The 21,832-nt window shown below is 35.6% G+C and overlaps 1 protein-coding gene across 1 annotated transcript in view; it reads left to right on the top strand.

Moving 5' to 3' along the window:
• Grid2 (glutamate ionotropic receptor delta type subunit 2) overlaps positions 1 to 21,832 on the top strand; it is a 1,437,644-nt gene that overhangs the window by 1,314,930 nt on the left and 100,882 nt on the right. The window lies entirely within an intron of this gene.

Below are 21,832 nucleotides of genomic sequence, written 5' to 3'. Positions count from 1 at the left end.
TTTTTCATATATTTGTTGATTTATTGTATTTCCTTGACATTATATGATTTGACATTAGTTTTATTAATATTGCAAAGTACTAACCAAATTGTTTAAAAAATCATAGATCCTGACTCTTAGGAAGCATACAGCATTCTCACTGCCCAGCACAGAGCTAAACATCAATACAACAATCCCATTGAGTAGATACTAAAGCACTTCAAAAGTCTGTTTTCATTGTATTTATCATACAACATTTGGGGAACATTTGCCCAAGGTGTTGGAGCATCCTTTATAAACAAGCTCCATTGGTAGACTCTTCTGAGGAAAGTATTGAGGTATAGGGAAGATAAATGACAAGCACAAGGTAGAAAGCAGTGTTTTCTCTGGATAATGAACCTGCAATCTGGAACCAAGGTGCTTTGCGAAAAGCACATTTGAACAGCCTTTTTCTTAAAAGATTTGTGTTATTTCTAGATCTCAGCAAGTATTGTTTTATGTTTAAAAAACAGGGTTTTTTTGCAGCAAGCATAGTTATTACAATGATATAAAGTAGGTGTGACTAAATGATGAGTTTTTAGCAAAATACTTCAGAACTTGATACTACAAATGTGTATAGGAAATAAGCATATATGAACATGACTCAGGTCCATGCCACACACACATGCACACACATTCACACACACTTACGCCTATACACACACACTCCAAAAAAATTACAAGCCTCTCTGGAAAGTCTTTTTATTCCACTATAGTTATAATCACTATATTTACTCAAAACACACATTTTACTCACCAGACGTGGCCAGGATAGTCTGTTTTAAGAATTCAAAGAGACAATTTAATATCATTAAGGATAATCAAAGAATGTGTTCCTTTTCTAATAGATCCTTAAACTATCGTAAGTTTAGTGATATCATGGAAATAAGTGTATGGGCTTCCGTGATAATTTATGTTTACAGAGTGAGACTTTGGCATGCCTTTAGATGTAGTCCATAATTTAAAAAGTAAAACCAAGAAGGAAAGTCAGTGACCTGCACAGAATCTAATTCTTGGTCAAAATAAATTCCCTGGAAACCAATAGGGCAAAGTCCCAGTCCAGTGTCCCTTTTCCAACCCTGTTCTGCCAGTTCCTTTAGTTTTAAAAACAAGTAGATCTTTATCCCTTAAATCTACTAGTGAAATTAATGTTTCCAGAAGCACAGTTACATAAGGGACCAGGAATATTAATTAGAAAATATGTTCAACAGAACTAGAACATCTGTTTTAAAATTGTCATTTCTCTATAGATATAAAAAAGTAGCAGAAAGATGAATAGATTTTTACAGAATGTGTTATTCCTAACTTATAGAGAAACTATGCTATAACCTAAAATTGTAGTTGACATTCATTGAAGACTTACAAGATGCCAGGTACCATTATAAGGGCCCTATCAATATTAAGTAATTTAATCCTCAAAATAAATGTGCAAAGTAGGTACTATTATTGACCTCATTTTATGGATGAGGTATCTGAGGTACAGAAAAGACTTGTTATTTTGCAGAGTCAAAAGTTAATAAGCAGCAGAGCCGGGCTTTGAATGCATACTTCAAACACTAGTGTTCTGGTTCATACTGCCACAGTGTAAGCCCATGCCCCAGTGCAGGAAATAGATAATGTGCATTGAAATTGTCGTCAGCCTGCTCAGGTAGCTGTAGTTATTCACATTAAAGTGCCACTGGGCATTTTAGTTTAAATGAAATGTAGATGAATTTCAGAAACAGCATGTCAACTCTGAGTATGCCTTCATTACAAGAGGGCAGATCCATCTGAAATAGAAGCTGTCTTACATCAGACAATCAGAAGGAAACAATAAATGTTTTGAAAATTGAAAGTTGCAGGAGAGTACTACAGTATTTTCTATCTCATCTTCTTTTGCTACAAGTGTTTCTAGAATCTACTTAACGAAATCTTTAATTTTCCCTTCATGGAAGAATTTAATTTATTATGGCTTATTAATTGGTAGAAACCATAATTGCCTCTTATCTATCTCATTTCATAGTTATTTGAGCAGCTCAAACTAACATCATAATTGGTCAGGCTGTCTGCTCACATGGTGAATGTTTACTAATATGAAACACTATTATTTCTGGGACATGAATTATGGTTAAATAAAAACATAAGAATTTCCATATGGAATAAGACACATAATTCCATCTAGCCCACATAAATCTAACTGTAGCAATGATAATTTTTGTCTTAGTAAAGATAGTTCTCTGTTTTAGCACAAAGTTCAGAAAGATAAAAAAATATACCTCAAAGTATTCATTTACTTTTTTTTAAATAATCAACTTGCTATGGTCATTTTAGGAAGCTATTTATGTTTCAAATAATGTTAGCAATTATTTAAAATGATGTAAATCCAACATGTTTTATATCATATATTGCTAAACTTGGAAAATAAATGTAAATATTACAGCTTAGTGATATTCTTTCCAATATTCCAGGAAAGTGAGAACATGAAAGTATCATGGGGAGGAGCTAGGAAAATGAAAAAAAAAATGTAATGGACTTTCTGTTTTGATAAGATGTTCTGAATATCTTTCTCCAACATAATATTTTTTTATAAGAAAACTTTTGTTCTACTGATTTTCTAACATTTATTTTCCATTAATTACCCAATATCACCACAGCACTTTCTATAAAAGCCACTGACTTCAAGGCATCTCTCATATTCTTTGAGCTGATCAACATGTATATTACTAGTGTGAATCTCTTCTTTTCTGTTTTTTAGCAACTGCAGAAAATTGCCAAGCAAATTACCTCACAACCAGGATCTACTCAGTTAAGTGGCCTTGCAACAATCATTAAGATTGACGAGAGAATAAAGTAGAATTCATAGTTTGAATAGCAGGCCAAACTGTCATAATTTAGGACATGGGGAATCATTGAAGAAGTTAAGCAAAGACTGCCATAATTAGAAGTATGCATTTTTAAAAATTAAATTTGTTTTAACCAATACATTAAAATTATACACATTAATGGAGTCCATTATTATTTGATATATGTATACATTAAGTAATGTTTGAATCAGGCTATACATATCTGTCTTCTCAGATGTTTATCATTTATTTATGGTGAAAACATTCAAAATCCTTTCTTGGGTTTTTCAAAATATACAGGACATTATTTTTATCTATGGTCACCCTACGGTACAATAGCATACCAGAGTTTTTTGCTCCTACCTAACTGTAACTTAGTACCTATTGATTAAACTTTCCTCATCTCCATCTCCCCCTACTCTCATCCTCTTGAAACCTCCATTCTACTTTTGACTTCTATTCAGTCAACTTTTTTAGATTACACATTTGAGTGGAATCATGTGGCATTTGTTTTTCTGTGTCTGGCTTATTTCATTTCACATAATGATCTCCAGTGTTATCAAATTGTCACAAATGACATATGTTCATTCTTTTTTATGGCTGAAGACTACATCATATGTATGCACCACACTTTCTTTAACCATTTATCAGTTGATAGAGACTTTGGTTGTTTCCATTTCTTGGCCATAGTAAATAGTGCAGTGATGAACATGGAAGTGCAGATGTCTCTGACTTCATGTCCTCTGGGTATATAGCCATCAGTGGGATTGCTGGATCAGTCCTATTTTTAATTATTTGAGAAATCTCCATACAGTTTTCCATAAAGACTGTACCAATTTATATTCTCACTAATAGTATGCAATCTATTCCTTTTCTCCATATCCGTGCCAGCAATTGTTATCTTTAGCCTTTTTTGATAGTAGGCATTCTCTCAGTGTGAGGCAATAAAGCATTGTGGTTTAAGTTTGCATTCCCTAATGATTCATGATGCCAAGCATTTTTTCTTAGACCTATTGGCCTCTTATATGTCTTATTTTGAAAAATGTCTATTATGGTCTATTGTCCATGTTTTTAATTGAGTTATTTTTTTTTTTTTTTTGCTATTCAGCTTTTAGAGTCTTTATATACTGTAAATATTAAGCCCTTAACAGGCATACAGTTTACAAATATTTTCTCCTGGTGTTGTGGTTTGAATGTATGATGTCCCCCAAAAGCTCACATGTGAGACAGTGTAAGAAGGTTCAGAGAAGAAATGATTGGATTGTGAGTCTTAACTGAACCAGTGAATTAATCCTCTGATAGAGATTAACTGGTAACTGAAGTGGTGAGGTGTGGCTGGAGGAAGTGGGCATTGGAAGCATGGCTTTGGAGTATATATTTGTATCTGGCAAGTGGAGTCCCTCTCTTTCTCTGTTTCCTGGTTGTCATGTGAGGTGCTTCATTCCACCATACTCTTCAGCCATGATATTCTGCCTTACCTCAAGCACCAAGGAATGGAACTGGTGTTCTATGGAGGAAGACTTCTGAAACTGGGAGCCCCCAAATAAACTATTCCTCTGTAGTTGTTCTGGTTTCTTCCTTTAGTCACAGTGGTGAAAAAGCTGACTAAAACAAAAATTGGTACTAGGAGTAGGGTCGTTTCTGTGACTAACCAGACCATGTGGTTCAGAAGATTTTTGAGTTTTTTGGGATAGGTGGGAGGAATTTTGAGATGCATAGCAGTGCAAGATGGAAATGCTTTAAATTGTTGTAAGCTAAGCTTAATGGATGATTATAGAGGGAGACTTCTGAAATCATGAGCCCCCAAATAACTTTTCCTCCTCTACAGTTGTTCTGGTCTGGTCTTTTAGTCACACCAGCAAAAAAGCTGACTAAAATGCCTGGTCTGTAGGTTGTCTCTTCCCTCCAATGACTATTTCCTTGCTGCACAGAAACTTTTTTTTTGATGCAATCCTGTCTATTTGGGGTTTTGTTTCCTGTACTTTTAGGGTATTGGCCAAAAAATCTTTGCTCATCCAATGTTCTGAATCATTTTCCTTGTCTTTTTCTAATAGTTTTATAGTTTCAGGTCTTACATTTATCTTTATCCATTTTAAGTTGATTTTTTTTTGTAACTAGTGAGAAACAGGGGTTTAGTTTTATTTTCCTGTATGTGGCTATTACCATTTTCCCAGAACCATTTATTGAAAAGGCTGGCCATTCTGCAATTTATATTTCTTCCGCCCTTGTCAAAAATAATCTGACTATGGATGGTGGGTTTATGTCTACATGCTCTGTTCTGCTTCTTTGTTCTATATATCCTTTTTCATGCCAGTACCATGCTATTATGATTATAACAACTTTGAAATAGAAATATTCTTTTTGATCAATCTAGAAAAAATGTATCAAATGAAATAAAAGAGGAATTGATGGGACTGGAGAGTGCCAGTTGGAAGGCCATCCTGAATCCATGATACAAATTCCAAGCAGAAATATGTTCCAAGCACCTAGAAGAAAACCTACCACATGGTAGATAGTTTTTAAATATTAGTTGAGTGAATATGTGAATAACCCAAGCAAAGGAAAAAGTCTAAGCTCAAGTGAGGGCAATGGAAATGGAAGAGAAGGGAGAGATCATGTGAAGGCAGTGTTGGATATCCACTGGACATGGAGATAAAAAGAAAGGAGAACCAAAATGGATTCTGAAATCCTTACCTTTGCTGGCTAGGAGATAGGGAAATTAATAATATAAAAGAAGCCAGAAGAGAAACCTGGTTTGAGAGTTTAAGTGATAATTTTGATCAAGACATGTTGGGATAGAGGCATTGGAGGAACATAAATCCATATAGGAAGATGACAGACAAATGACAATGTAGGGTGGGATTTGAGGGAGAGGCTGGAGCCATGGATGTAGACTTGAGCAAAATCTCCTTTAAGGTAATAAAATACAGAGGTAAAAAAGAAAAGTTCATGGAAAAACTTGCTTTGTAATATCTCTTTTCATTTTCCTCTTCTTCCCTTCCACAGTCACCATCCCACTGAATCTCTTAGCACATCATGTCTCCTGTCTCCTAGGAACATGGGCATCCCTTTCTTTCATTTCTACTCACATCTTATATATTCTGTGGGCCTGAGCTCAAGACCCACTTCAGCATAAAGCTTTCCTTGCAAATTTAGCTTTAATCAAACCCTTCCTTATATTCCCTATATCACAGAATTTACTTTTTTTTGAAAAGCAATTATTTTGTATGTTCATACTTGACATTCCAAACATGTTCTAGATTCTTAGTTTGCAAAGTCTTATAAAACATACTTCATTTTTATCTTCCATAAATAATAGATAATATACACCTACTATGCATTCAATAAATTTTTGTTAAGCAATGTTTGAGGAGGAAAAAAGATAATATTCTCCTCACTGAGATTACTAAGGCAAGCAACCTACTAGAGATTAAGACTTATGTTTATTTATTCAGTAAATAAATATTTATTCAGCTAATATTTAGTGCTTCAGTCTGTTTTGCTTTTCTGGAGATAAAATAGTGAATAAGATTGACCAGATAATTGTTTTACTAGAGCTTATATTATGCTGGAAAGTCAGAAGAGGAAACATATAACAAATAAGAAAACAAACAAATAATTTTATATTGGAAATGTGCTACAAAGAAAATATATCAGGGACAGAGAACAAAGAAAGATTGGTATGAGGGTGGGATCAGGAGAACTTTGGAAGAGGCAGGATTTGATTATTTGAATATAAACTTTGAGGGAAGGGTATTCAATGCATAGGAAACCATAAATGTGAAGGCCCTGCAGTGGGAACCAGCTCAAAGTGTTTAAAGAACAGCAAGGGGGACAAGGTGGCTCAAAAAAAGTGGGCAAACAAGAAAGTGATAGGAGAGGAAATCAAGGCATTAATTGGGCCTAGATTATACTATAGAACTTTGAAAAATAGTAGAAAATTCAGAGTTTTTTTGTGACAAAAAAGGCAAGCAGTTGGAAATTTTGGAAGGAGGAATATTTACTACTCTGGTTATTAATGTCAAGTAAAAAATATGATAGGAAGTGGGAGGGAAGAAGAGGTCGTAAGAAAGGTGAATGCAGGAATTTAAGTTAGAAGCTAGTGCTATATTCTGGGACATGGGGGACAATGGCTTGCTCTAAAGCCATAAGAGTAATGGGAGAAAGTGACAGGTTCCATATCTAAGGTAGATAGGAAAACAATAGGACTGCCAAGTGGTTTGGATGTGAAGGGTATAAAGAGGAATCAGGATAAGTTTGTGAACAAATAAGTAGATCAGTCAAGCATGAGCCCAAAGTTGGTTAAGAACCTGGGGGAATGAGGCCTCAACCTGGGGTCTGGTAAACTTGAGATTTTTATTAGATTAAATTAAGTTGTATTATAACTTTGATATATAAATGTGAAATGTAACAAAAAAGACAAAATAAATAAAATGGCAATTTGAGAGACTAAGGTGCTGGGTTATGAAACACTTCTGTGCTGGGGGAAGGTCTTTAGGCTTGATGATTTTTAGAGATTACATTAGCTGGAATTAGAAAGGGATGCTTAAATGATTTGAGATGTCCACTGAAATGGGTGGGAAGATATTAGAAACAGCAAAATATAGGCATCATTTATAAAGTTTATAAATTCTAGTAATGAGAATGTCATATGATTCAATTACAGGTTTTTGATTTTAAGAAAGGAAACACTAGATTGAATGTTCCTAAGGAGAGAGATTTATCTCAGGTAGTAAAATATCTAGAAGTAGAAGGGGCCCCATGGTTGGTCAGTTCAGAGGATCAACAGGGCAGTGTTAAGGAGTGAGGTTCCATCACTGGTGAATGGAACAGGACCGTCTTCAGACCAGCCTGATCTGTGACTGAAGGATGCTAGCAGCAGCAATGGAGACAGCATGCTTTGCTATTCTCATGCAGAAGACAGTGAAAATCTTCTCAAGCATAAATGTAACTCTGTCCTTTCAGCTAAAGTAGTTTTTCTTATGTTGGATGTTTTACCCCTAGACAGAACAGATCCCCCACAAGAATATATACTAATAGCTTAGGCTGTCTCTCTCTTAGAAGAGTCAACTCTAATATCTCCTACAACAAATTCAAAGGAAGAATTGATAGGTATTAGAGACAATAAGTAGCCATAGAAAAAGAATCAATACCCATAATAAAATAGCTATCCTTTATTACACATTTATTACCTGCCAGCCACTTCTCAAAAGTTTTCCATTGACTTGTCCTCACAACACCCCAAGATAGGTACTGTTATCATCCCACTTTATAGTCAAGGGAACAGACAGACCAACTGCTCCAATGATAGCTAAATTATAGTTAATAAATAGCTGAGCCAGGATCTGAACCCAGAGTCATCTGACTCCAGAGTTCACAACCGTAACCAGTTTGCTCTAGCTGAAGTATGAAACTAGAGGGGTGAGTGACTCCACAACATCAACTAGAATAGTGTAAACAGGTACACAGAAGGGAGAGGTCGGGGAAAGTGCATGATATTGAATTTGTACATGTCGTATTTGTAGTGACATGAAGAAGTCTTTCTGAAAACAGATGAAAGTGTTAGATAGGAGGTTGGGTAATATGAGGAAGAGAGACAGATGTACAACCTAGAAATACAAAGTCCTAAAGGGAAAATCAAGAGAAATATGTGCAAAGAGACCCAATTCTTAAGGACTGATGTTAGAGGAAAAAAAAGAGGAAGAGACACTAGGAAACAAGTGGCTAGAAAAGTACCTTATAAGTAATGACAGCAAACAATGAAATCTTATATCTCCAGGACCTATAGCTAGTCCTGGATGGTGTTGGGTTCCGGAGCTATTTTTCAAATGAAGCTGAACAGCTGCTCTCGACTCCCTCAGCTATGCCTGTGGTCTCCTCCTTCTAACAGAGCAGTTCTCAACCTTTCACAAGCACCAGATCATTTGGAGGGCCTGTACAAACAGAGTTCTGGCGTCAGCCCTAGCATTTCTGATTCAGAGGCAGAATAATTTTTCATTTCTAATAAATTCCACCTGCTGCTGCTGATCCAGAATCTGCACTTTGAGAACCACTGCTCTAACTCATGATCTTTGACTTCCTTACTATTCACAATTCTCATTCTTTCTCTTGCATCTTTGTTCTTGTTTCCTTACTCTTTTCCCATTTTTTTCACTATTTTTGACCTCTGTATTCAATCATATACCTATCACGCCCCCTCTATATTACCATATATCACCATATTCTTACAAAATGTCACTGGATGATTATTGTATTGATGATAATTGATTGAGAAACTATAGGTTAGAGAATATAGGGGAAAAAAGACTTCCATATTGAATCAACAAGCCTAAATTACACAGCAAGTTAAAGTTATAAATTTCTTTTTGAATATCATGTGAGTCAGCTTTTTGTCATTGTGACCAAAATACGTGACATAAACAACTCAAAGGAGGAAAGTTTATCTTGGCTCCTAGTTTCAGAGGTATCAGTCCATGATTGACTGGCTCCAAGGCAGAAGCATCATAGCAGAAGAACAGCATGGTGTAGCCAAGCTGCTCACCTTGTGGTGGCTGGGAAGCAGAGAGACGCCAAAGGCAAGCATAGATAGCAAGTTTTAGTTAAGAAGGATTTCTCCAAATAGAAGTAGGGACTCAGAGCTGACAGCCTATGGGAGCAGTGTGACTTGCTTTTTTCTAGACCCCAGAATGCCACACACACACCCTTTAATTATTGTCTTCTCTTTCTTCCTCATATATGTGACCAAGGGCAGGGATGCGGAGGTTAATTTTCAGCAAGGCAGAGTGCCCAGGAACATAATGGAAGAGGTTGCAACCCATCGTTCTGTCTTTGAAATCCAGTTGTCATCCTCTCTTGACCCCCATCCTTCATTACCTATACTGACTGTGGGACCTTTGCCCCTGCCTCAGTTTGCTGAGAAATGTAACACATCCTGTCCAGTTAGGCCAGGCAGGGCTGCAGGTGAATTGCTTTTTTGGCAAAGAAAGCAGGTGGGATCAGCAAAGTGGGTATTCACACCATTCTCATCTATCTGATATAACAACAATGTCGATTCAGATTATAAATTCATCAATGGATTAATGCAATAATGAGAATTTTTAAAAAATGTTTAAGGAAACTTTTCTGTTTTATGATTGATTAAATGTCCTACCCCTGGACATGGATGCTTTGGGGACCAATCTTTCAAAACATGAGCCTTTGGGGGACATTCCAGATCCAAATCCTACACCCATCTTCCCTAATTTCACTTATCTAATTTCTTGCAATTCATTAACTAGGGGATCATTTTTAACAACCAAAATCACTTCTCATACTGGCTCTTTTGACCATATTGCACTATTTTTTTTTATTCTTCTATAGTTCTTTTTTGTCCCTGTAGAATTCTTATTGATCAGCTGGTTTCTCTGGTTTCTCACCAAGCCCTTGGTGCCAATCAGTGCTTTTCCTGTAGGAACTTCATAAAATAATATTAATTGGTGCTAGATTTTCACCTAAGCCCTCCTCCTGTTTGACCACTGTCCTTGTAATACATTTTCATTTCTGTTTTTAGGACTATAATTCCTTGAAAGTAAAAAATGTGTTTCTCATAGGCACTAAATCTCATCTGGTTTTCATGGAGACTAAGGAAAAGCAAAGAATACAAGTTTTTTTGCCTTAAGGAGGAAAAGAAGTCTCTAATTACATCCCCAAGGCTGTAGTCCTAGGGTTTCCTCTCTCCATCACACCATCAAGTCAAGAAGTCCCTTGTTAACTTAAAATCACAGAACTATAGGCCCTGTAGTGATAATTTTTCATCTTTTTAAATCCATCTTTATCCAGGTCACTGTGAGGAACACACTTCCAAGCGGAGCAATGAAAGGGCCAGAGTCTTATACCCTGCAAGAATTCCAATTATGGAAAATCCCAGATTTCCTAATTATCAGTCTTGGTTACTACTTTTTACTCATGAACTTATAATCCTCAAATCCTAGTCTATCTCCAAACCTCTGAGAGGTTCAGAATCTTAACAGGTATATAAATTTTAAATCAGCACCATGAACAGTGAAGAGCTATCAAGCACCCTGCAAGGTTCTTAAATACTTGTCTCCCAGTTCCTCTCTAACTACATTCTGAGTACTGGGCTACTCCTGGGGCCTACTTCTGCCTCCAGGCCTTGCTTCCTGCCCTCTGATAACTCCTGCTCATCTCCCTGCCTCAATTAAATGGCCTGTCTAGAAGGCGAAATCCACTCACTTTTCTTGCCAACTTCCAATGCCTTTTCCCATCAGATGTCAGCCCCAAAGAGACGTTCATCAGTCCATTTTCAAGTGGGAAAAAAAAAATCAGGAAAATGTATTCAGATGTTAACTCAATGGATTCAATTTTAAAACTGTCATTTGTTCTGAGATCCTATCTTTTTATATTTGGAGAATTAAATGTCCTTTCATTTGGGATATGAGCAAATATTTTTTAAATATTTTCATTAAAATAAAACTTGAGAAGCCTTTATCAAGCCCTTGGGGGTTTCCCCCTGAAATCAAAAGATCTTGTAATTGGATAACCCTTGCTCAAAATGACTGTGGGGAGGTAGAGGCAGACGCAGGGGACAAAAAAGGATAGTAAATGTGTAAGCAAGTTGCTGTCCAAGTACCTCTGTGACTTCCTTTGTGGAGCAACTCAGTGCTTGGTATAGTGGGTGACACACAAGAGTTTCTAAGCCAATGCTGCTGACTCTGCCTTTTAGGTTCCTTACATTTAAAAAAAAAAAAAGAAGAAAAAAAAAAGTCCTTTGGGATGGTTTATGCAGAATTCTATGTCCTACTTTAAATCTAAGAACTTTTTTGACCTTCAGTGCATGTAGAAAAATGGAAAAAATAAATGAGAAAAGTAGCTTGTTCAAAGAAAAGCTTTCTAAAAAATCTTCAAGCAAAGCTTTTCTGTGTTATCATTGATTAAAGTAAAAAGGTAACAAATGAAAGCTTTAAGCGGAGTTGTCCCTTGAAACCTTTTATATACATACTGCAACTTTTTTTCCATTATGAAACAAAGGCTTATAGAGCCAGCCCACTGAATATAGAATGATCAAACTCAGTTTTATTCATATGTGAAGGTGACTATTTGAGGTCTCAAATAGCCATTGTGACCACCATCTGTAAAATCATTTCTCTGAAAACTGGCCACCTCTAGGATACAGATTCCGCCTAATCTCACAAAAGATGGTAGAGAAATCCCTTTAGGAAAGATTTAAATAATGAGCCATTGCAGACCACCTTCAGAGTTTCTCACATCTTTTGCCAGCATTGAAAATCCGTCTTAACCCTGACAGTAGACAACCAATTGATGTGTTCCCACAGGTTAGAATGTTCCCTTTCTTTCCCACCAAAGATGACCTTGTGTACAGCACCAGTTCTGCCGGCCCCACAAAGGAGTGATACAGGATTTAAAATTCTCAACTGCCAAATTGCACAGGAAGTATTCCAGAGATGTTGTCACTTGGTAGAGCTTATACTGTACACAACAGATATGCTCCACAATGAAACACCTGGTAAACAGCATCTTTGAATTCTTAAGCTTTCCTTGTTTCTGTATTTTTGCTCTTTGGAAATCCATGCAGCTGCTTTTAGGCAGAGTATTTAATATGAGACCTTGCATCACCTCAGTATTCCCATTTCTATGAATATTTTGATGCAGTCCCATTACAGGACTAATATGAAAAAATTGTAAAAACACAATAAAAATGTAAAAGTCAGCCTAAAAGGAAAATATGTACAGAAACCAGTGGACTCAGCCATATATTATATTTAATACATTTCTAGTTGATTATATTGTTTTAAAATAAAAAACAAACTAGCAATGCTTCATCTCAATTACCAAGTATTTATTAACCACCTACTATGTGCCAGACACTAATAGTAGTAGTTGTATGTAGTAGATTCATATTTGTCAACTGTATGTAACCCAGCCTACAAGCTGCTTGCTCTCTAGAAGGAAGGTGAACCAATGAATGAGCTGCTTTCTGTTCAGTATGATGTTTTCTGAGGCACAGAGAAACCTGAGAATACAGGTGGCCAACTGAGGAAGTCTTCTTTGTGGATTGGACATTGAAAGGACAATTTAAAGAACAAGTGAAGTTGGTCGATGTTAATGGGCTGAATCATGGAAGTGCTAAACCCAGCACCTCAGAACGTGACTCTCTTTTGAGAACATCTTTTAAAAAGTGATTAAGATTAAATAAGGTCACTGCAGAGTGTCCCATCCAGTCCATCTGGTGTTCTTATAAGAAGATAAAACTAAGGCACAGACATGCACAGAAGGAAGACCATGTGAAGACACAGAGAGGAAAGGACCATCTATAAGCCAAGGGAGAGGCTCAGAAGAAACTGACCCCACTAGCCCCTTGATCTCTAACCTTAACCTCTAAAATACAAATAGTGCTTGTTCCAGCCATCCAGTCTGTAGCATTGGTTGTGGGAGTACTAGCAAATTAATACAATTAATGGCATAAATTACAGGAGCAAGAATCACTGTGTTATATATAGTATGAATCACCCTATGGCAGCAAGGAGCCTGGGGGAGACACACAGGGTCACAGAGGACCCTCTGGTCCTCATTCACTAGGGCTGAGATGCCTGGCCACAGTTCACACTTGATCTTCAGCAGGATCAAAAGCCATCACAGGTTTCCCAGTGATATGAAATATGAAAAGCTCAATTTTATCAAATTTCCTCTGCCTGCAGTGTTGATTATTGATTACATGAGAGCAAGACTTTAGCCACTGGGAGGCCAACCAGAAATGTATTGCAATCATCTAGAGGAAAGAAGATACTGACCTAAAATATAGTGAAAATAGGAGAAGAAAGTAAACTTGAGAGATAAAGAAAAAATGTGAGGCAATAAAAAAAAAAATGTTTGTTATAGGACAAAGGACGAGAGCAAAGTTGTTAGCAAAATCTCTGAGTTTCCCCACACTGTCACATTTTCACCCCAGTGTTTAGTCTTCCCCAAATAGTCACATTTCAACAGCAGAGATGGCAAATTCCACTTTCATTAGTTAATATATTTGGCAACATCTCCTAAGGCACCTGCCAACTTCAGTGTATCTCGAGCTTATGCTCCTGAACTCTGAGACCCGAGAATGCTAAATTCATTCACACTTCTAACAAGAACAAGGATTGAGGCATATTCTATAATACCTATATTTATAACACTGCCCAGAAGTGTTCTATTTCGTATGTGTGAAAGTTGCCAACAGAAAACTCACAAACTCTCTTAACTTGCATCTCCAGCTTTGACATCCCTGAGGAAGAATAAGCTGCATTCTAAATATAGTTAGCTGAGAGAAAGAATCGGGGGAGGAAGAGAGGAGGAGAGGTATTTTTTTTCTAGTAGTTTGACTATTTAACCAATGTCTTTCTTTAAACCACGTAGTTCTAGTGCATAAAGGATGTGAATGAGAGTCTAATCTGATGTTTCTAGGAGCTCTACTTTTGCACAAAAGATTGCAAGAAACATATAAAGTTAGTAAGTCTCACATAGGTAAAAACTTTATTGACCATCTATGCAATGTTCAAACATCAGAAAAAGTTATTTTTATTATCCCTTTCTTCAAATATTTCTTTCCTTTTAAATGTCAGTGAGCTTTAAATAAAATAAGAGCATGTTTTAGAAAATTGTCAAAGTGTTTCTTTTATCTCTTGGATGTTTCTAACACAGTAATCATCCTTTCCTCTTATCCACAGGGCATATATACCAAGACCCCTAGTGGATACCTGAAACCACCCACAGTACCAAACCCTATATATACTATGTTTTCCCCCCTACATGCCCTGCAGCATTGCCACATAGTATAAAACTTAATTTGTCATTCCATGTTTTATGTCCTGATGCTTCCTTTGTATCATTGTTCTTGAGCTTTGGGGCTATTATTAAGTAAAATAAAATTATTTGAACATAAGTCCTGGATATTACAACAACCTTAATACCTTAAATGGTTACTAAGTGACTTAATGTGCAGGTAGCATATACAGTATGGATACACTGAATAAAAAGATCATTCATGTAGTGGTCAGGACAGAGCAGGATGGTATAAAATTTCATCACAGTACTCAGAATGGGGTATAATTTAAAATTTATGAATTATTTATTTCAGGAGTTTTCCATTTAATATTTTGGATATCGTTTACCATGAATAGTTGAAACTGCCGAAAGCAAAACTGCAAATGAGGGAAGACTACCATCAGTGGATTTATTGTAACCCAGGTTGTCTAGCAGCCAGCTTTTCATGTTCTACATTTAGTGATCATGTCCTTTTCTTATCATATTTCCCAATTGCCCTTTACTACTTTTATCTTCTCCTTAAACAATGTGTGACTTTCCATGCCAAAGAAAAAAAATTTAAGGAAACATCACTTCATTGTGTTCCCTATGGGAGCCCAAGCACAAAGAGAAATGATAAAGCTCTGGTCACTGCTTTATTCATAAAACATTTTTGCAAAGTGCATTTAGTAATTTGCCATTGTAACCACTGGCACTGAGAGCTTTCAGGACCGACTTCTGACACTGTATTTAGTTCATACTTTGACTGCTCAGCTAAAACTTCCATTTGTATGCATTTATTCTGCTTCACACATTATGTTATCAGTCACTTTCAATATTTCAAAGTCACAGCAGGCTCTTTCTGACACACATTTGTCAGAATGAACTGCCTTGATTGCTATTATTACAGACTACAGTGCCTGAGTAAGGGGGAAAAGCTTATGTAGTACCAGAATATTGAAACTGCCTGATAAAACAATAGATACAAGGGAATAAAAATAGAATAAATGCATATAAATGGATGCTTTAAAAGGCCAGCAAAATGTAGGGTTGTAAAAGAGCCATATAGAATTTTAAAAACCTGTGAAGAAAGTGTAATAAAGTTGTTTTTCAAAAATGATAAGAAGCTGATTGAAAAATTTCATTGCCCAAATGTCATTGAATAAGTGAATATTATAGACTTCTCTTCTGGTAATCAAGGATTTTGAATAGGCCCTGCTAATGAATGCTGTCATTGAGAGACATTTAGGTATGAAATCCACTACTGAACAACAAAGGACATAATAAAAACACATGCTTTGACCAAAAATAAGTTTAATAAAGGCTATGAGGAACTAATCAGGCCTTCAGACCCATTACCTCTTTATTGTTCTTGATAAACTGAAAAGCATATCACCCAAAAGAAGATCTTTTACACACCGTTCACTCCACCTTTTGAACTTAACATGCTTCTGAACTGTGCTCCAAAGAAGTACCACAGAAATCAAATTAGAATCATGGAGCCATCATGTCTACAGGAATGGTCCTTCTTTAGAATTACTCAAATTTCAAGACTTATAAAAAGCATAGGATGAGTCACTTAAATAAGCAATAATAATTAGTATGTCCAATCTCTTCTTTAAATTAATAAAATATATAAATCTGAAGGATTTTATTAATGTAGATCAGAAAAACAGAAAAAGCTAAATTGTGTTGCTTTTCCTTTTTGAGTAATTATATGACTTTATGAATTTACCTCTCTTCATACATTCCTCAACATATATTTCTAAAATAATATTCAGAAATTACTAAAAATATAAAATATCCATCTAACAGACCTACAGTTTGGAAGACCCAGTTTTCTTTGACAAAAATATGAAGAATAATTATCAAAATTAGAAAAAAAATTAAGCTTAAAAAGAAAAAGACCTAGGACATAAATTGCTTGCTTTACTTCCAGAAATAAGATTTAACTATTTCTAAAGATACTAGGTTTAATCTTAATACTACTTAAAGCCCCCAAATGAAGGGTGGCCCTTTTAATTCTACTTGAATCCTTATAGTGAAATGTTAAAATTATACTTACAAAACTTTAGGCAGATTAAATTGTTTTAAGTCCCTCATTGTCTCACCCACTCAGCATCATGAACTTCTTACAAATATTAATGAGTTTTTGGTGCATATTGATTCTTTATGTACTATCTGACTAATAGCAAACTCTAGATTTACAGTTAGGAAAGTAATTACAATGAAATATATACTGATAGAGGTCAAAAAATACTTTGAAAATTTTGAGAAACATTTTCATTTGCATAATTTCCATATTCATAAATAAGTTTTCCATTAAAAGCCATACCTTTTAGGATATTAAAATAAATCTTGAGACTTTTAAATTAAAAAATAATTATTCAGAAGGTATGCAGAATATATTATTAAAGTATTTTAAGTCTATATCTTCAGTGCATCCACTAAATTTAAAAGATTAGCAATTTTATTAGAATATCAATTTAATTTTACAATTAAAAAAATAATTGATCCTGGAAGTTAGTTATCCCTGAAAAAAAAAATGAAATGTTTACTGGAAAAGTCATTCTAGTAAAGTATTTCCCTTCCTAGTTAGTGTGTTAGAAGGAATAAATATATTCTGTCTAGGTGCAAACTATTTAAATTTGTTTTCCAAAGAAATAAATATTTTAACCTAAACTATATTCCACAGTCTATAGAGACATTAAAAATAACAAATACCATAAAGATTGAAGGACAAGATGAAACCCTAAAATATATCAAATAATGTATTTCTATTAATCATCTTAGCTACTGTATTTGCAAAGTCATTATGTCATCTTAGAATGACTGCAGATGATTATGTCTAAATTACTAAACAAAATAACTTTAGCCTGTTTATCACCCTGAAGTATTTTCACCAAATAAAACAATAAAGCAGAGTGAAATTGTACCACAGATATTTTAAAACAAATCACCAATAACAGAGATTTGATATTTTTAACAAATTTGGCAATTACAAAATAAAAGTCCTTATCCACAAACACACATCACACTACACAAACTCAGGCACACAACCATACACACATACTGGTCACTGCACCACTTGCTCTCAATGTGCATTACCCTCTCCATATTTGATTCATAACTACCGTATCAAAAGGACTGCTACGATAAGGAGAGACAACTAAGTCTAGCTGTCATTTTAATAGACTATCCTATGAGAAGTTCAATGTTTCTTGGACCATTTTACACTGGCCACTATTTCAGGCAAGCTCATGATTGATTTGGTATTTGGATAGTTTTGAAGGTGTGATTTTTCATACATGTCTTGCTGCCCCAGGAGACAAAGGGTATCTGTATAGGTATACACAGTCAGCATCCCTGGCCTGAGGTAGGTATAGAAAGCCTGGAAATGGAGTAGCTATACCTAGAGGAGTATACATTGATAATACCTACATAAGAGTAGGAAATTTGGGGCTGGGATTGTGGCTCAGCGGTAGAGCACTCGCCTAGCATGGGCAGGACCTGGGTTTGATCCTCAGCACCACATAAAAATAAAGGCGTTGTGTTGTGTCCATCTACACCTAAAAAATAAATTTTTTTTTTTTTTAAAAAGAGTAAGACATTCAGGCTGGGGCTATAATTCAGTGATAGAGCAGTTGCCTAGCCTGTGAGAAGCCCTGGGTTTGATTCTCAGTACAACATATAAATAAATAAAATAAAGGTCCATCAACAACTAGAAAAAAGAATAAGGAATTCTTCTTTAGTTAGTCCTATCTTCAGGTGATATTTCATTCATATTCTTATTCCTTTCCATTTACATGTTTTATAATTCTGTCGTCTGCTTCATTTGTAGGAACTGATTTTAAATACTTTTAATAATTATAATCTTTAATGTGTTTAGAATATTATATATTACATGTAATACTTAGAATATTGTACATGTTTTAACAAATACAGAGTGAATGTTGATATGAAACTGTATATTGACCTTGAACCATGGTTATAGATGAAGAGTTCTCACTAAACTTGAGTTTTTCTCAACTAGAAGTGCTCTGTTGTGGCAGTATTTGGTTTGATAGGACATAAATACCTACTACCACAGTGTCTTTCCTGGATTTAAAAAAAGTGGAAAAAATCCATATTCTTTGGTTCATACCCAGTGTACCAAAGACTCAAGCACAAATTTAGGGGGAAAAGTTGATTCCTCTAAATCCAGTCACCTCTAACCTAACTTCAAAGAACTCCACTCAAAGCACTAGCTTTCATTTGTTTGTTTTCTGTGGTTGTATATTTGCTCAAAATGTTCTACTTAAGCCTTTCCTTGGGGGACTATCTGGAAGCTACATTCAGGACAGAAATCTATAGTTGGATTGCCTGAGGTTCAAATTTCTTGTAAAACCTAATACAGCTGCCAATTTACTTTTGAGGGCAATCAAGATGTTCATTAGTAATTGAGTTGAAGCAGAGAGGAACTTCATTTGTACCGAGTCAGTGACCTGGATCCTTTTCAGAATGAGTGTTAAGCTGAAATGGACCATTCGTTTCTACTTCCATTGGGATCCTGCACAAAAAGGTTATTGCTCTTACCTTCTTCCATCAACAGTGACAGGATTTTCAGGAGCAGAAAACAAAACTTCATGTTTGCCTCTTGTATCTTAAGATAGTATTGATTTGTGATTTCTGGTCAATCCTAGAGCATGAGTTAAGCCCTATCATTTTCTACTGACCTGTTAGACTAATTCCAACAACTTTAGAAGGTAATTGGAATGCTATGACAATATACTAGGGTGGAGCAAAGGTTTCAGAAGTGGATAAAGGAAATAATTAAATAGGCATATCTAAGCATGGCCTACATAAAACTATGGGAATTCAGTAATCAATAAAGCAGTATTGTATCTAATATTGAAATAATAATGCCTTAATACTTTTAATAACAAAGGCCATATAGGATGTACTATATCCAAATACTATCCTAAAACCTTTTCATATATTACCTTTTTTTACATTCACGAATATATAGGTGAAAGAACTGGAGATTACCAAGAGGTCAAGTGTTTTAAGTGACTTTCCCAAGATCACAGGAGTAGTAAGTAATGGAGTTGGTATACAAACCCCAATAACATGGCTCCAGAGTCCATGCTCTCAACCACCACACCCTATTACCAGTTTTAAGGACTCATGAAATAAGCCACCTAGGTTATATTGCCTTCAAATTCTAAGTTGCCTCTAGAGAAATAATTAGTCATGGTGGATGTGTATATTCTGTGGAAAAGCAATGACCTCATCATTAGGACATTTATTTTATTTTTATTTTTATTTGGTGGGGGGAGAGTACATGCCAGGGATTGAACTAAGGGACACTCAACCACTGAGCCATATCCTCAGCCCTATTTTATGTTTTATTTAGAGTCAGAGTCTGACTGAGTTGCTTAGCACCTCACTTTGCTGAGGCTAGCTTTGAACTTGCAATCCTCCTCTCAGCTTCCAGAGCTGCTGGGATTACAGGCGGAACTATCAGGCCCAGCAGGATATTTTATTATTTCATAGTGCTCAATCTCCTGTGATTTTTTTAATTTATATATAACAGTGGAATGCATTAAAATTCTTATTACACATATAGAGCACAATTTTTCATATCTCTGGTTCCTGTGATTTTTTTTTTAAACAGAGAAACTGAAAAAAAGCAACTCAGGCAACTATTTTTAACAAAAATTTGTGAAAGAACTTGAGAGTACAAGCTAACACAACTGGTATCAGTTAACACAGAATGGCCTCGTGGATAAGGTATTCTCCACACTATGATGGAGTCTCCAGGTCCTTAGAGCAGGCATTGAAACAGGTCCTAACAGGCATAAAGGCTGAGCCAGTCCAGCACTAGCTTCAACCCAGCACCAGGAAGACAGTCCAGCATACCATTTTAGCAGCAGTGGCCACAATAGCCCAGGTAAGGAGATACACTTATCAGGCTGCCAAAGTTTGCAAAACCTTAAAATCAAAGAAAAAGTAATGCTGAAAACTAGAGGGAAAGGGCCATACGACATCTCAAAATCCAAAAATTCATGTAGAACTTGTGCGGTGATCCCCAAAATGAAAGTTCGGAAGCTACAGGTCCAACACTTATAGGGTGGGTATGGAGCCAAATGAATGCTGCTTGTTTCTAAAATTGTCAGCACACCTTCCTGGCTTGTGGAGAGCAGAAGAGAAACACAGATTACATATTCACCCACAAATTACTAATAATATTTTCTGCACACTTTTTGGATATTGTCATCATGTCATGATTTTTTTCATTTAAAAAACATACATATGTACTGAAACTCAAATTGACAAATAAAAAGTTCTGATATTAAAAAAAGAGAAAGAGAAAATTTCAATTTGATAAATATCAGGTCTTAAAAAGAATGGAAAATTAAACTGCCTTTTCTAGACTTTAGACTTTTGTCTTTTGCAATAAATTTCTTTGCACTAAATGACAGACTAGAATAAGACATCAGAAAGAAGAGATATAATGAAGATTTAGCAGGCAGAGTGCAGACCCAAACTTAGCTGAGTCATCAGCAGGAATTTTCATTCCCTCTGTTAAATTTTAAATTAGACTTCACTCTTAGGAGAGCTCAGTACTGGCGATGTGCAGCTAGTTCTCAAATTGAAAAACTTATCAAGATATAAGATCTGACCCTTTTGTAGTATTATCATTTTAAAATAAGTTTCTAATGCCCTCTTTTTGCAAAAGAATCTCTGATTTACTTTAAAATCTGGCTCTCCTATGACTCAGTATTGAGCATGAATACCAGCATTGTTATGATAATAGTTCAAAAATAAAACACAGGAACTCTTTTCACTGATCCAAGGTTAGAGGCCTTTCTGAAGATCTCCTAAAAAAAAAAAAAAAGGAGGAATCAAATAATTTGAATTGAACTTAAGGACATTATCCATATATTGCCAAAAGCTCAGTCTGTCCCTGATGCCAATTCAATAATGAAGACAGGATTTTTTGAGAAAAAGGAAAAGGAGGTTTATTGCTTTGCTAGCAAAGGAGAAACACAGAGGACTCCTGTCCCAAAGGCTGTGATTCAGCAGGAACCAAGGGAGCTTTTAAAGAAGTGATTCAAAGGCTATCTTCCCTGTGTTCTCTGTCTGGAGTTGTAATTCACTTGTTAATTTGGGAGATAGTCATTTCTGAGATCTTCTGGTAATATCCCCAAGTCTGG

The sequence above is a fragment of the Marmota monax genome, unplaced genomic scaffold (assembly GCF_021218885.2).
Source record: "Marmota monax isolate L192 unplaced genomic scaffold, Marmota_monax_Labrador192_F-V1.1 WCK01_AAM20220418_F8-fsc00002, whole genome shotgun sequence".
NCBI lineage: Eukaryota > Metazoa > Chordata > Mammalia > Rodentia > Sciuridae > Marmota > Marmota monax.
This window is presented reverse-complemented; position numbering and strand designations above follow the sequence as displayed.